The sequence below is a fragment of the Polistes dominula genome, unplaced genomic scaffold (genome assembly GCF_049000335.1).
Source record: "Polistes dominula isolate Pdom_NZ unplaced genomic scaffold, Pdom_raw_medaka contig_23, whole genome shotgun sequence".
Taxonomy (NCBI): Eukaryota; Metazoa; Arthropoda; class Insecta; order Hymenoptera; family Vespidae; genus Polistes; species Polistes dominula.
Window position 1 is genome coordinate 814 of NW_028300963.1, and position 11,329 is coordinate 12,142.

The following is an 11,329-nucleotide window of genomic DNA, read 5'->3' on the forward strand; positions in this document are numbered from 1 at the left end:
CAACCCTGACGCAACCCTGACGCAACCCTGACGCAACCCTGACGCAACCCTGACGCAACCCTGACGCAACCCTGACGCAACCCTGACGCAACCCTGACGCAACCCTGACGCAACCCTGACGCAACCCTGACGCAACCCTGACGCAACCCTGACGCAACCCTGACGCAACCCTGACGCAACCCTGACGCAACCCTGACGCAACCCTGACGCAACCCTGACGCAACCCTGACGCAACCCTGACGCAACCCTGACGCAACCCTGACGCAACCCTGACGCAACCCTGACGCAACCCTGACGCAACCCTGACGCAACCCTGACGCAACCCTGACGCAACCCTGACGCAACCCTGACGCAACCCTGACGCAACCCTGACGCAACCCTGACGCAACCCTGACGCAACCCTGACGCAACCCTGACGCAACCCTGACGCAACCCTGACGCAACCCTGACGCAACCCTGACGCAACCCTGACGCAACCCTGACGCAACCCTGACGCAACCCTGACGCAACCCTGACGCAACCCTGACGCAACCCTGACGCAACCCTGACGCAACCCTGACGCAACCCTGACGCAACCCTGACGCAACCCTGACGCAACCCTGACGCAACCCTGACGCAACCCTGACGCAACCCTGACGCAACCCTGACGCAACCCTGACGCAACCCTGACGCAACCCTGACGCAACCCTGACGCAACCCTGACGCAACCCTGACGCAACCCTGACGCAACCCTGACGCAACCCTGACGCAACCCTGACGCAACCCTGACGCAACCCTGACGCAACCCTGACGCAACCCTGACGCAACCCTGACGCAACCCTGACGCAACCCTGACGCAACCCTGACGCAACCCTGACGCAACCCTGACGCAACCCTGACGCAACCCTGACGCAACCCTGACGCAACCCTGACGCAACCCTGACGCAACCCTGACGCAACCCTGACGCAACCCTGACGCAACCCTGACGCAACCCTGACGCAACCCTGACGCAACCCTGACGCAACCCTGACGCAACCCTGACGCAACCCTGACGCAACCCTGACGCAACCCTGACGCAACCCTGACGCAACCCTGACGCAACCCTGACGCAACCCTGACGCAACCCTGACGCAACCCTGACGCAACCCTGACGCAACCCTGACGCAACCCTGACGCAACCCTGACGCAACCCTGACGCAACCCTGACGCAACCCTGACGCAACCCTGACGCAACCCTGACGCAACCCTGACGCAACCCTGACGCAACCCTGACGCAACCCTGACGCAACCCTGACGCAACCCTGACGCAACCCTGACGCAACCCTGACGCAACCCTGACGCAACCCTGACGCAACCCTGACGCAACCCTGACGCAACCCTGACGCAACCCTGACGCAACCCTGACGCAACCCTGACGCAACCCTGACGCAACCCTGACGCAACCCTGACGCAACCCTGACGCAACCCTGACGCAACCCTGACGCAACCCTGACGCAACCCTGACGCAACCCTGACGCAACCCTGACGCAACCCTGACGCAACCCTGACGCAACCCTGACGCAACCCTGACGCAACCCTGACGCAACCCTGACGCAACCCTGACGCAACCCTGACGCAACCCTGACGCAACCCTGACGCAACCCTGACGCAACCCTGACGCAACCCTGACGCAACCCTGACGCAACCCTGACGCAACCCTGACGCAACCCTGACGCAACCCTGACGCAACCCTGACGCAACCCTGACGCAACCCTGACGCAACCCTGACGCAACCCTGACGCAACCCTGACGCAACCCTGACGCAACCCTGACGCAACCCTGACGCAACCCTGACGCAACCCTGACGCAACCCTGACGCAACCCTGACGCAACCCTGACGCAACCCTGACGCAACCCTGACGCAACCCTGACGCAACCCTGACGCAACCCTGACGCAACCCTGACGCAACCCTGACGCAACCCTGACGCAACCCTGACGCAACCCTGACGCAACCCTGACGCAACCCTGACGCAACCCTGACGCAACCCTGACGCAACCCTGACGCAACCCTGACGCAACCCTGACGCAACCCTGACGCAACCCTGACGCAACCCTGACGCAACCCTGACGCAACCCTGACGCAACCCTGACGCAACCCTGACGCAACCCTGACGCAACCCTGACGCAACCCTGACGCAACCCTGACGCAACCCTGACGCAACCCTGACGCAACCCTGACGCAACCCTGACGCAACCCTGACGCAACCCTGACGCAACCCTGACGCAACCCTGACGCAACCCTGACGCAACCCTGACGCAACCCTGACGCAACCCTGACGCAACCCTGACGCAACCCTGACGCAACCCTGACGCAACCCTGACGCAACCCTGACGCAACCCTGACGCAACCCTGACGCAACCCTGACGCAACCCTGACGCAACCCTGACGCAACCCTGACGCAACCCTGACGCAACCCTGACGCAACCCTGACGCAACCCTGACGCAACCCTGACGCAACCCTGACGCAACCCTGACGCAACCCTGACGCAACCCTGACGCAACCCTGACGCAACCCTGACGCAACCCTGACGCAACCCTGACGCAACCCTGACGCAACCCTGACGCAACCCTGACGCAACCCTGACGCAACCCTGACGCAACCCTGACGCAACCCTGACGCAACCCTGACGCAACCCTGACGCAACCCTGACGCAACCCTGACGCAACCCTGACGCAACCCTGACGCAACCCTGACGCAACCCTGACGCAACCCTGACGCAACCCTGACGCAACCCTGACGCAACCCTGACGCAACCCTGACGCAACCCTGACGCAACCCTGACGCAACCCTGACGCAACCCTGACGCAACCCTGACGCAACCCTGACGCAACCCTGACGCAACCCTGACGCAACCCTGACGCAACCCTGACGCAACCCTGACGCAACCCTGACGCAACCCTGACGCAACCCTGACGCAACCCTGACGCAACCCTGACGCAACCCTGACGCAACCCTGACGCAACCCTGACGCAACCCTGACGCAACCCTGACGCAACCCTGACGCAACCCTGACGCAACCCTGACGCAACCCTGACGCAACCCTGACGCAACCCTGACGCAACCCTGACGCAACCCTGACGCAACCCTGACGCAACCCTGACGCAACCCTGACGCAACCCTGACGCAACCCTGACGCAACCCTGACGCAACCCTGACGCAACCCTGACGCAACCCTGACGCAACCCTGACGCAACCCTGACGCAACCCTGACGCAACCCTGACGCAACCCTGACGCAACCCTGACGCAACCCTGACGCAACCCTGACGCAACCCTGACGCAACCCTGACGCAACCCTGACGCAACCCTGACGCAACCCTGACGCAACCCTGACGCAACCCTGACGCAACCCTGACGCAACCCTGACGCAACCCTGACGCAACCCTGACGCAACCCTGACGCAACCCTGACGCAACCCTGACGCAACCCTGACGCAACCCTGACGCAACCCTGACGCAACCCTGACGCAACCCTGACACAAACTTTTAAAATACCCAAAAAAACATATACACAAACTCTGAAAAAACCCAAAAAACATATACACAAACTCTGAAAAAAAACCCAAAAAAAACATATACACAAACTCTGAAAAAACCCAAAAAAACATATACACAAACTTTTAAAATACCCTAAAAAACATATACACAAACTCCGAAAATACCCAAAAAAACATATACACAAACTTTAAAAAAACCCCAAAAAACATATACACAAACTCCGAAAATACCCAAAAAAACATATACACAAACTTTTAAAATACCCAAAAAAACATATACACAAACTTTTAAAATACCCTAAAAAACATATACACAAACTCTGAAAAAACCCAAAAAAACATATACACAAACTCTGAAAAAACCCAAAAAAACATACACAAACTTTTAAAATACCCAAAAAAACATATACACAAACTCTTAAAATACCCAAAAAAACATATACACAAACTCTGAAAAAACCCAAAAAAACATATACACAAACTCTTAAAATACCCAAAAAAACATATACACAAACTTTTAAAATACCCAAAAAAACATATACACAAACTTTTAAAATACCCTAAAAAACATATACACAAACTCTGAAAAAACCCAAAAAAACATATACACAAACTCTGAAAAAACCCAAAAAAACATACACAAACTTTTAAAATACCCAAAAAAACATATACACAAACTTTTAAAATACCCAAAAAAACATATACACAAACTCTGAAAAAAACCCAAAAAAAACATATACACAAACTCTGAAAAAACCCAAAAAAACATATACACAAACTCTTAAAATACCCAAAAAAAAATATACACAAACTTTTAAAATACCCAAAAAAACATATACACAAACTTTTAAAATACCCAAAAAAACATATACACAAACTCTGAAAAAACCCAACAAAACATTTACACAAACTCTTAAAAAACCACTAAAAAACATATACACAAACTCTGAAAAACCCAAAAAAAACATATACACAAACTTTTAAAATACCCAAAAAAACATATACACAAACTTTTAAAATACCCAAAAAAACATATACACAAACTTTTAAAATACCCAAAAAAACATATACACAAACTCTGAAAAAACCCAAAAAAACATATACACAAACTTTTAAAATACCAAAAAAAACATATACACAAACTTTTAAAATACCCAAAAAAACATATACACAAACTCTGAAAAAACCCAAAAAAACATATACACAAACTTTCAAAATACCCTAGAAAACATATACACAAACTCTTAAAATACCCAAAAAAACATATACACAAACTCTGAAAAAACCCAAAAAAACATATACACAAACTTTTAAAATACCCTAAAAAACATATACACAAACTCCGAAAATACCCAAAAAAACATATACACAAACTTTAAAAAAACCCCAAAAAACATATACACAAACTCCGAAAATACCCAAAAAAACATATACACAAACTTTAAAAAAACCCCAAAAAACATATACACAAACTTTTAAAATACCCTAAAAAACATATACACAAACTCTGAAAAAACCCAAAAAAACATATACACAAACTCTGAAAAAACCCAAAAAAACATATACACAAACTCTTAAAAAACCACAAAAAAACAAATACACAAACTCTTAAAAAACCCAAAAAAACATATACACAAACTCTTAAAAACCCACAAAAAAACATATACACAAATTCTAACTACACCTAAAAAAAAACATAAACACACAAACTCCTAATAAACCCAATAAAAAAAAAATAATAAATAAATAAATTGATACACACATACTGACTTAACCCTCGCGCGCGTGAATATTAAAACGCACACACACATAATGAACGAACCCTCGCGCGTGACCTTGACCCACATAATGAATGAAACTCGCGCGCGACCTTGCCCCGGATGTCCTTGACCTTCGATGACCTTGACCTGTAAAATCGGCTACAGGCACGGCCTCACGATTGATTGCCACCCCATTAACTAGAGACCAGGCCCCCTCTAATACTAGAAGACCCCCAATTTTCTTATTCTAATTCTTTACTACTACTACTACTACTATTATTTCATGCTTCTACTATTTCATACTTCTACTACTACTACTATTTCATGCTTCTACTACTACTACTACTATTTCAAGCTACTACTACATGCAACTACTACTACTACTCCTCATCATCCCATTTTCCAAAGGCTGTCATTCTCAAGAGCAAGCTGAATACAACGCTCAGGCCTAAGCGTGTATTGCAACCTGCTCCTGAGCGCAGCCACAGGAGTACTCTGCTTCTGCAGAGTCGGGGTCGCACCCCGATGCGTTGAAATCCACGCGCTTTGCACCTCCCTTTATACTAAATCGGCTATCCCAACGCTACCGAGTTCAAGACGCCATCTCGTAATTATATATGCAAATGAACTGTACAGCTGACATACATCAAGTTGTAATGGCTTCTCCCTCTTGTCAATCTCGCATGACATCCATTACTTTACTTTAAAATAACATTGCCTTTTATTTTTTTTTTATTCTATCTTATTATATACACAAGTGCAAATATTCTTGTTGATGTTGTTGTTTAAAATCTTTTATAAACTAATGTGCAGTGGTCGTCTACTTATTATAATATAATAAAAATCTATTATCATGTGTAGTGATTTATTTCTTCTTAAAGTAACATAACAACCAGACGTGACATTGCCTATTAAAAAAAAAAAAAGTTAATAATTTTCATTATACGTTATTACACATATATGTCTACAAGTAAAGTGGTATTTTTCTTATGCTAACATATCCATACTTAGTGAAATGATTTGTGCTATTTTAATTACATATAACCTCTCTCTCAAGTGCAATGGTTTTCTATTTAACTTTTTACATAACCTTTAGTGCAATGCTTATTAAATTAACACGTTCCGTTCATTATATGTACAACTCACGTGGTTATTACATAATTATTTAATATACTAAAAGGTTTGTGTTTATAATAAATTCAATTCTCTATTAAAATGTTCATGCATTAAAAAAAAAAATTCCTTATACGACAAAAAACACATAAATTTGTTTCATAATTAAATTTTACAATAATTAATAATGACATATAATGTTTGATTTCATTAAAGGAAAATTTCAATGGCTTGGATGATAGGATAGGTTATAAAAAAGAAATAAAATTTGACACAAAACGTGGTAATCCAAAGTAACCTAAAGTGTGCAATGGTATACTTTGTAAGTCGACAAGTAACCTTCTTTAAAGTGCAATGGTATACTTTTCCTGTCGACCTGTCCACCTGTACAGTGCAATAATATTCTTTTTACATTTACATAATAATAGTAAGTACAATGATATTCTCCTTAAGTTAACATAATACTAATAATAATAAGTACAATGGTTTTCTTTTGTAGATCACAAACACAAATCCAATGGTTTTCTTCTTAAGCAGATATCTAACATCAAGTTAAATGGATTTCTTCTTAAGGAAATATCAAACGTCAAGTCCAATGGTTTTTTTTTCTTCACAAGATATCAAACATCAAGTCTAATGGGTTTCTTCTAAAAGGTGTATTGGTGATCACTGCAAAAAAAGAGAAGAGAATAAGAAAAGAATTATTATAAATAAAAACAATATTATTCACTTAATTATGATTGCATCACTGTAAGAAATTTTGTTAATTAAATACTTTACACTTTACTACACAATACTTTACACAAAAGCACAATGTGACAGCAGGTAGCCATCTTGAATTTGTCCTAGAGATGTGTTTTCTTTCGTCGTCTAGATGGCGATACATATTCTCTCTACCAGTCGGTAACTAAAGTAAAAATTTATGTAAACTTATAAAAAATTAATTATATTATATTAACTCACGTTTTATATCACAAAAATAAATGTATTTTAACCAATATTATAATACTTACTTCTTTAAACAACATCCTATTTTCATTATAAAATACATGATGGTATTTCTACAAAAAAAAACACAAATGAATTCATACAAATATATACATTTTTATGCTCTTAGTCTATTCCCAATAAAATAAGTCTACATTAATAAATTTAGTACATATAGTAAGAACTGCAAACATTAGAATGTTATTAACCATTTCTTTTCTTAATTTGTGATAACTAGGAAACATTTTTTCTATCTAATATTCTTTTCATAAAATATTACTACTCTATATATGGTTTGCTTCTAGTGCAAGTATAAACAGTGACATAACCACAACTGCAATGATTTTCTATTTCAGTTAACATAACTTCAAATTCAATGCTATTCTAAACTTTCTATTTCAAAAATATTTCATTAATATGCTAAAATGTATATATGTTAATAATAAATTCAATTGTCTACTAAAATATTTCTATTAAAATGTTCATGCATTATAAATAAAAAAAAAAATACCTTATACGACCAAAAAAAAACATATAAGTTTCTTAACTTGTAACATTTACAATAATTAATACTTACATGTAATGGTTGATTTTATTAAAGGAAAATTAAATGGCTTGGATGATAGGATAGGTGATAAAAAAGAAATAAAATTTGACACAAAACGTGGTAATCCAAAGTAACCTAAAGTGTGCAATGGTATACTTTGTAAGTCGACAAGTAACCTTTAAAGTGCAATGGTATACTTTTCCTGTCGACCTGTCCACCTGTACAGTACAATAATATTCTTTTTACATTTACATAATAATAGTAAGTACAATGATATTCCTTTTAACTTAACATAATAATAATAATAATAAGTACAAAGGTTTTCTTTTTTACATCACAAACACAAATCCAATGGTTTTCTTCTTAAGCATTGATATCTTACATCAAGTCCAATGGTTTTTTTTTCTTCACAAGATATCACACATCAAGTCCAATGGTTTTTTTTTCTTCACAAGATATTACACTTCAAGTCCAATGGTTTTTTTTTCTTCACAAGATATCACACATCAAGTCCAATGGTTTTCTTCTTAAGCTGAATTGCCGAGCACTAATCACTAAAAAAAAAGAATAGAATATGAACACTGAATTATTATTGTAAATAAAAACAATATTATTCACTTAATTAAAGCATCACTATTGAATTTTTTGTAATTAAATACTTAACTTTATTGCACGTGGCAGTATACAATGGCAGGTGGCCATCTTGATTGTGTCCAAGCGCGATGTATTTTCTTTCGTCTAGATGAAGAAACATATTGTACTTGTCGGTAAGTGAATTAAATATTTCCATCATTTGATGATAACAGCATAATTTTACCAGTCGGTACAATGAAGTAATAGCTAGTACCGCTGCTAGATGGCGATACATATTCTCTTTACCAGTCGGTGATAAAAGACTAATTTCCTAATAAACATTTTTATTAATTGATTAAAAAGTTAATAAAATCCCAATCATTTATTCTATATGATAATAAAATAAATCTATTTGAATAGTATTATAATATTTACCTCTTTACATATTTTTGTCTAGATTAGTTTGTAATAATAGCAGCTGCATATTCTTTTTCCATAATAATAGTAATGAAATGAAATTCCCTGCAAAAGAAGATATTTATTAACAAATACATCAATTTTTCTTATCAGCCATTAAAAAAAAAGTATTATCTTCTATTACCGTGTGTACGTAAAACTTGAAAAAAAATTTTGACATGAATTGAATGTCGGAAATATAATAATGTATTTGCCACGTGTGTTATCCATATATCTTGTGATGATAATTAGAAAGATATACATTTCTTCTCGTATTCTTTTGATAAAATATTACACTATATACATATATTATTTTCTTGCAGTGCAAGTATGATAAGAACACAGAGTGCATTAAACTGGAATTGCGTGCAGAATTGAAGTGATGGTTAAAAAATCCCTCATGACTGTATGGGATATTTGGTTATGGATGGAGTCATAGGATTGCGTGGAAAGTTGAAGTGATGGTTAAAGAAAAACCCTCATGATCGTGTGGATTCTCTCCTTTTGAATGGTGTCATTGGTGTGCGTGGAAAGTTGGTGTGATGGAATTGCATGTAAAGTTGTTTTGCTAAGAAAAGGGACAGAAATGTTTAGATAATGCATAAAGTTAAGAGACAAACTAATCCACACATATATTTTAATAATTAGTAAAATTTCGTATAACAAAATACATATAGATGTACCTTAGTAGTAACTAATATTTGTTAAAATAAATTGATATAATGAGAACATCCTGAATTCATCTATATATACTCGGATTTAATAAAGAAAATTATTTTCCTTTGGTTATGACGTAATACTATTGTACCACACACCAATACATCCCATTTGTAACTATTTTCATCCAGAATTGGCAATCACTAATCACTAAAAAGAGAAGAGAATATGAAAAGAATTATTCTAAATACAAAATATTATTCTTTTGATTATGATTGCATCACTATTGCATTTCTTTAATTAAATATTTAATAGTGCACGTGGTAGTACACGACACGGCAGCCATCTTGATTTTTTCCTCAGCAATGTGTTGCCCGCGAAAATTCAAATAATAAGAAATGTTTTTTTTATCATTAATCCATAACCACAAAATTAATTATAATTATAATTATAATAATAATAATAATAATAATAATAATAATAATAATACTTTTATTATCTGAAACAATATTTATTTTGCAAGTATATTTATGTAATCTTTTAAAAATAACTCATAAATATGTCACTTTTTTTGTTGTTCAGTTAATAAAAGTCGATTACTGTAACATGAATTACTACTACTACATATAATTGTACATGCATCGAAATATTTTGTTATATAATAATTAATTTTCCATGAAATTATACTCTTATGGTCACGCAAGAGAATTGAAATATGTATGTGTATATATAGAGTATATATTAATGATGATGCTGCTGATGATGATGATGATCTAACATAAAAGACACAGTCGAGGCAAATTCCTTTCTGATTTTACATTTTCTTTGATCCAATTAATCACCCCGTTCATTTATATAAAATTATATGTCGATACAGTCGACGATGATAAGTCGCAGCACAACAGTTTATACAAGAAATCCTTTTTTGTGTATGTGCATGTGTATTATTGTGGGGTGCAAAATAGACATATAAGTGTTTAATATAATAATGTTAGTTGCAGTATTGTTGGATTCTTCTTATCAATCTTGATAATGAGTAGGCATTTCTAGTCAAATTATTTACCTATCCTGTTAAATGAATCAGTTTATCAATCAGTTTGATATAGGTTTGTTTTTTACAAATGCAAGATTGCAATGCTTACCTTTTGACAAATTCTTCTCTTGATTATTCTTTGTTAGTGCACCTACATTCTATTTATCATATATTATAGAATAAAACTCTTGTTCGGATGACATAATCAATCCAAATCTTCTAATCGTTAGCCGTAAAAAAATGAAATATATATCTCCATTGATTGAATGGTGTAATGAATTCTTCTTTTCGTGAGTATGTATAATGTTCTTGGATTGGAATTAAAAATATAGATCTGCATACTGATCTAAAAATATTTAAAAAAAGTAGTTTATATAAATACCAAAATAAGTTTGAAAAGGGAGAAAATGTTTAGATAATGCATAAAGTTAAAAGACAAAATAATCAATATACTTTTAATAATTAGAAGAATTTTGTATAGAAAAAATATATACTTTACTTACTAGAATTTGTTAAAATAATTTGATTAAGAGATCATCTTGAATTCATCTATATTCTCGGATTTAATAAAGAAAATTATTTTTCTTAGGTTATGACGTAACACTGTCCTACAGCAATACATCCAATTTAACTATTATCATCCAGAATTGGCGATCACTAAAGAAAGAATTTGAAACGAATTATTAT

At 38.7% G+C, this 11,329-nt stretch overlaps 1 protein-coding gene and 1 long non-coding RNA gene across 12 annotated transcripts in view; one reads left to right on the plus strand and one right to left on the minus strand.

Moving 5' to 3' along the window:
* Window positions 1-5,850: 5,850 nt before the first annotated feature.
* LOC149032494 (uncharacterized) lies at window positions 5,851-9,737 on the plus strand. The gene is made up of 4 exons (XR_016176652.1): window positions 5,851-6,456; window positions 6,606-6,816; window positions 6,889-8,690; window positions 9,276-9,737. It is a non-coding gene; the product is annotated as an uncharacterized LOC149032494 (long non-coding RNA).
* Window positions 8,200-11,329, minus strand: part of spri (Src homology 2 domain-containing protein sprint) — a 40,256-nt gene continuing 37,126 nt past the window's right edge. For 10 of the 11 annotated variants that reach the window (XM_089172787.1, XM_089172783.1, XM_089172782.1 and 7 more), the window contains 3 exons: window positions 11,146-11,299; window positions 10,752-10,988; window positions 9,560-10,677 (listed from right to left, as the gene is read on the minus strand). The gene's annotated coding sequence lies outside the window, so the exon portion shown is untranslated. Of the gene's footprint in view, window positions 8,828-8,931; window positions 9,019-9,559; window positions 10,678-10,751; window positions 10,989-11,145; window positions 11,300-11,329 lie in introns of those variants that run through there. The other variant, XM_089172785.1, reaches the window with a different exon arrangement.